The sequence below is a fragment of the Narcine bancroftii genome, chromosome 11 (genome assembly GCF_036971445.1).
Source record: "Narcine bancroftii isolate sNarBan1 chromosome 11, sNarBan1.hap1, whole genome shotgun sequence".
Lineage (NCBI taxonomy): Eukaryota > Metazoa > Chordata > Chondrichthyes > Torpediniformes > Narcinidae > Narcine > Narcine bancroftii.
This window is the reverse complement of record NC_091479.1, coordinates 89,139,404-89,145,738: the sequence shown is the minus strand read 5'-3', so window position 1 is coordinate 89,145,738 and position 6,335 is coordinate 89,139,404.

Sequence of the window (6,335 nt, the reverse complement as noted above, 5' to 3'; positions counted from 1 at the left end):
CAAGTCATGACATTCAGTGATTTGTGGCAGCGTCATAGAGCAAACATTCATATTATAACCATGTTACAACATTTCTATAAAAAAAAATTAAATAGTGCACGAAAAGCAAGGCAGTGTCTTTGGTTCATTGATTATTCAGGAATCTGATGGCAGTGGGGAAGAAGTTGTCCTTGTGCGGCTGAGTGCTCATCTTTAGGCTCCTGTACCTTTTTTCTGATGATAGCAGAGTGAAGAGGGCATGGCCTGTGTGGTGGTGGGTCTTTGATAATAAATGCTGCTTTTTTTAAACACTGCCTCATGTCGATGTCCTCGATCGAATGAAGTCTGGTGCCCGTAAAGTCGCAGGCCGAGTTTCTTTATGTCCTGAGAGTTGGCGCCTCCATGCCAGGCAGTGATGCAACCAGCAAGAATGCTCTCTATGGTACACCTATAGAGGTTTATGAGAGTCTTCGGTGATGTACAGAATCTCCTCAGACACCTCTCAAAATATAGCCGCTGGCGAACCTTCTTCATGATTGCATCAACATGAAGGCTCCAGGACAGATCCTCAGAGATGTTAACATCCAAGAATTTGAATTTCTTGACCCTCTGCAGTACTGATCCCTCGATGAGGACTGGGTTGTGTTCCCCTGACTTCCTTCTGAAGTCTACAATCATCTCCTTGGTTTTGCTAATATTGAGCACAAGGTTATTGCTGTTACACCATTCAATGAACTGATCTATAACCATCCTGTCCGCTTACTCATTGCCGTTTGTAATTCTGCCGACAACTGTGGTGTCATTTGAAATGTAGATGGCATTGGAATTGTGCCTGGCCACACAGTCATGGGTGTAAGATGAGTAGAACAGTGGGATAAGCACATATCCTTGGGGTGCGCTTGTGTTGATAATCAGTGAGGAGGAGACATTGTTTCCAATTCGTACTTCTGATGAGAAAGTCAAGGATCCAGTTGCAGAGGGGGGTACTGAGGCCTAGGGTTTGTAGCTTCTTGACCAGCACTGAAGGAATAATGGTACTGAAGGTTGAGCTGTCGTTAATGAAGAGCAGCCGTATGTATGAATTTCTGTTTTCGAGGTAGAGCTGAGCAGAGAGCAGGATTACATACCCTTATGTAGATCACTGTGCACTTGATTATAAAGAGTTCTATCTACAGATCCTCCTCTGGAACAGTGCTTCCCTCTTTTCTACATGCTTTGGAGGCACGGGCCACTTGCATTCAATAGCTCAAGTCAGAAGAGGAACCACAAATTTCATTAGCGAAATCATCCAAATCCACTGACAAATAAACAAAGCAATGCCATCACTTTCCCAAGTCAATGTCCCAGCTCTGAGATTCAAAATGTGCTCTGACAGTTCCAATGGGCAGCTCTTAACATTTGCAGGCCCACACTAAAATAAGCACTCCATGGCAAGAGATTATCAGCAAGGATAGAGAAGCAGCAGTGACAACCTAGAAATTCACTAAAAGCATATAAATGCTTAATGAAAATGCTGATACCATCTTGAATACTAACCACTCAGCAGTGAAAACCAAACTCACAGAACTGCAACAGAAGCAAGCGATCACTTATAGCCTACAATATATTACCCAATGCTTAAAAGCATATCACAGCACAACAGCTACACTAAGCTTTAACCCAACAGGATAGTAGAGAGCAAATATGCAAAAGTGCAGACACAATTTGCACAGGGCAGGAGTCTACTGAATCTAATTTGTGGTGAATTTAGAATGAATTTGAAATTAGACAAACAACGATCAAATAGCAATATGGGATGAGAGATGGCAAGGCCATCTGGTGTGATTTCGCTTTGCAAATACTATCGGGTGGTGACATTGACCTCAATTCCAAAATTCAGGACCATCCCAACTCTCCGTTACTCAGGCTCAGTTATTATTGCTGAAATGGACATTTCTGGAACGGAGTTTTATCCCAGAAGAGACCGCACACCCAGAAAAGGGAAGGCATGACTTTCGGAGCAAGGGTTCTTATTTTGGATAGACTGGGATGGGCATCGATTCGATACTGATCCAAATAGTTTCTACCTGAGCTGACAAGAAACTATGTAGAATACAAATCAAGGCACTGTGGCTGAAGAGGACAATCAAAGGTAGTGTGGATACTGTGGAATTGAAAGGAAGTAGGGAACAGAAAAATAGTGGATGTAAATTTTTTAAAAATCGGGGACACCAAGTGTGTATTTAATCTGTAAAAGAGTCTATAGTTCCCACATTGGTCTCATTCCTTTGAAACCATGCCGCAAGTCATCCTTGTCCTTGATGGACTGATTAAGAAGAAATTTACTATCCTGTGTTAGGATAAGATGTAGCTTAGTAAGTCATTTTGAATAGGTGGGGATTCATTGGGGTTTACATTGGTAAAAATAGGAATGATACAATATAGTTGTAGTGGATGCTTAGGGGCACTGTTGATTGGAGTAATGAGGGGTAGGAATTATCAGGAACTAAGAATTAGATCAGATCAGATACTATTAATTGTTGTAATAAGACATAAATGTAATACTACACAAAACTGCCATAAGGCAGACAAAGATTCACCATTACAATCAGATAAAATGAAGCAAAAGAGAGAATTCCCCCAGTCACTGAGTGCCCATGGATTCACCTCCAGCACCCTCCACAGCTGCACAAGATTCCAGTTCAGTTCAAATCATCGGCAAACAAAGCCCAGTTCAAAACCTTCAACATGCTGAAGAAGCCTTCCCAGCTATCGGCATTCTTTTGAATCCTGGTTCCAATACCTGGCTCTCGTGAGCCAATCTCCAGCAGCCTGCAACCTGGTGTGAGTCCTTTCACCTCAAGTTGCCAGTAGCCTTTTGTGGATTCCTCGCCTGCACGTCGCCAACAGCTCCTTGCCTGTGTGTGTCCTTTAGCCACATAACCACGAGCTCATCCGCCACTTTGGTCACCGACCTTGGGATCACTTCCTCTGCTTATCCTTATCAAGGGGGAGGAGGTGTTCTCCCTGTTACAGTACCAGGCCACAGCTCCTTTGTAGTCTGCAACCACTCAAGGCCACTTCTGAACACAGGTGCTACAATCAAGACTTCAAAGACTCATCAATCGTGATCCTCTACAAGAATAAGGGAGACAAGAGAGATTGCAACAATTATCATGGCATCTCCCTTCTGTCAGTTGTGGGAAAATGCCTCGTGAAGATTATCCTTAGACATTGGTTGTCCATTATCAATGGCAGTGTGGTGTTTGAACAGGCCATAGTACAGTGTATATGATCTTCTCACTGAGGCAGCTCCAAAAGAAATGTGTTGTACAGCAGAGAAGTCTCTATGTCACATTTGTTGATCTAACCAAAGAGCTTGACATTGTTGGTAGAGATGTGTGATAGCACAGATTCTATCACCAATGTGTATATGTACACATGTACAGATGGTAGTGTAGGATGACTGTGATTGGCTGAGAGTGTAGCCACACCTACTGGCATGTCTGAAAGGATTGCTCCTAGCCAGACCAGGTCATTCTGGACTGGTCGACCTACTTGTGATATGCTCCAGTCTTTTAGTTAATAAAAGCCTTGGTTTGGATCAACGTCTTTGGTTCTTTCGACGCGCATTACAAGATGGCCTGTGGAAGCTCTTACCAAAATCCAGTTGACCCCCCCCCCCACCCTCCCCAACGCCTAACCAACATCATCTGTCAGTTCCACAAAGGTACGGAAAGCCACATCAATATGTGTGGTGAGCTGTCAGACACATTTCCCATCAGTAACAGTGTTAAACAGGGTGTGTTTTGGGTCCTACTCTGTTTGGACTATTCTTCACTACTGTTCTTCAGGATGCCACATCAGGCCTGAAGTTAGGGATATTCCTACAAACGAGGGCTGCTGGCGGGCTCCTCAACCTCACAAGACTGAGAGCAAAAACAAAGGTCAAGGACAAGGCGCATGAGCTACAATTTGCTGATGACTGTGCATTGGTTGTCCACTCTCTCAAAAACTTACAGGAGATCACCAGTCACTTTGCCAGTGCTGCCAAGAGCTACGGATTGACAATCAGAAAAAGATGGAAATTTTATACCAACCAGTCCCTGGCTCAAACTTTGAAGAACCAACTGTCCACATTGATGACACTTGTCTCAATGCTGCCAACAAGTTTTGGTACCTGGTACCTCGAAATGTCAAGATTGAGTCAAGAACCAGAAAGGCCTGCTTTGCCTTTAGTCAGCTGTAAGACCGGGTTTAGTCACAGAACATCAGGTTGGCCACCAAGTGCCATGTGCTTTATGGATGCGAGACGTGGTGCTATTAAGGCAGAGCTCTTTTTCATAGGGTACTGTGCTAGTGGAATAATGGGCACAACCAACAGGAGGGGCCCCAAATAAAAGGGAGCCAATGTCCCAGAGAAAAATGTAATAAGGATGTAGCAAAGACTTTAAGTTGCTAAAATAGTGGAGGAGTTTACAAGAATTGAACAAATAGAAATATACATGAAACAGGGAAAGAGAACACAGAACTAAGAGAGGAAATAAATAGCAAGTAATAAAGACATTTATAGAAAAGGAGCATTATAAAACCATGTCGAGTGACAGAATCTGCTGTAAAAATGTGTTGAACTGTCAGTACAGTGATCCACAAAATGTACATAATGAAAAAGAAAAACTGGAAACAGTAATACATTGTGAGAAATCAGATATAATAAGGATTATGAAGACATGGCTCAAGACTAAGAATTAAATATTGCACAGTATAACATACTTATGAATCACAAAGGGAAAAAAGTAACTGTCACTGGAAACAACATAATGATGGTAGAAAATGTGACAAAGCAATCAGTTAGACTGAAATTGAGTCCATGTAAATAGAAATAAAAAAAAGAATCAGTCGCATAAAGAAGGGTGGACAGCGAAATATTATAAGTGATATGGAAGAAAAAATGCAGTCCGATGCGAGGGATTAATATACAAAGATAGCAATCACTGAATAATTTATAATCATCCAAAATTAATTTGTTAGAAGAGATAGGGAAAAGGGTATTAAGGAGATGGAATTCCTTCATGTGCACAAGTTTAATTTTAGCTGTCTAACAAGGCAAAATTCACCCAGTATCCAGCAAAGGGAATAAAATGGGATGAGAAATGAAATTGGGGCCATGCTGTCAAGGATATTTTGTGCTTTGGTTTTATAATTAAAGAGGCACATAAGTATGTTGAAGAGCAAGGAAAGGTAACTATGGAGAACTCCAAAAGGATTTTAGGAATATAAAATGCATAGTATTAATAAACAGAAATGTAGAATAATAACCAAAAAAATTGTCTGACTTGTATCTTTTCCAAGTTCTTTATATTAATTTTTTTAACCTTTTTTTCTTTTTATACCAATCATATATTATCATCTGGCAATGCGGTTAGGTAATGGGTTTGAGTTCTTCTCCTCTACTATTTTTTTTGCATTATTTAGAGTATTTCTCTAAAAAAATTTATTTAGAATATGAATTATGGATATAATTGACATTTTATGTATGTTAGCGATATACAGAATGTTGTAGTAAGGTCACTATGGCAACAGCTAGGTTATAACTTTCGGTTATAGCCCTAAGGCAGTAGCTCGAATCTGCAGGAGAAGAAAGACACACACACACACAAGTAGAGTTTATTTGACACTAAGTTTATTCAGTGGCAGCTCTGCCTTTTATAGTCAGCTCAGCCGCATCACCACCAGGGCGTGCCTTGAGTGGGCCAGCTGCCGATGGGTTACCTTGGATGCCTGAGCCCCCTGCGATCCACCAGCAGTGATTGACCAGTTTCACTGCTCTGCTGGCAGCCTATGGAAACGGGCATTTCAGCCCACACGATGCTTTGCCACTCGCCGCGTTCAACGGCCATTTCCTGTATCGGCCCGAGGCACAGGCCGCTACTATGTCTTATTTACTTTGTTTAACTCTCTATATCATCTTACTGAATCGTATCTTTTTAGTTTTCATGTTTTTTTAATTAAAATCAACAAAATATTTTTAAAAAAGAGAAACATCAATGTCAATGGTCCAATAAAAGAAGTAAGAGAGAAAAAAAAACCCCAAAGGCAGGAAATCAAATATACAAAATGTACATGGACCTCAGGAGAGAGCGTCAAAAAGTATACAAAGACTGGATATGGCTGGAACAGTCATTTATAAAGCAAAGAAAAGTTAAAAAAGGAACATTAAAATATAAACGACAACAAAAAAAAACAAAAAAAGAAACTCCCTTAACTTCATTGAATTTATTAAAAAGGCGGCAATGTAGCAGATAAAAGTTATAAGGTTTTCCAAAACCTCTGCGTTGAGATGCCATATAACAGACCAACAAATTGCGTGAGAGCAT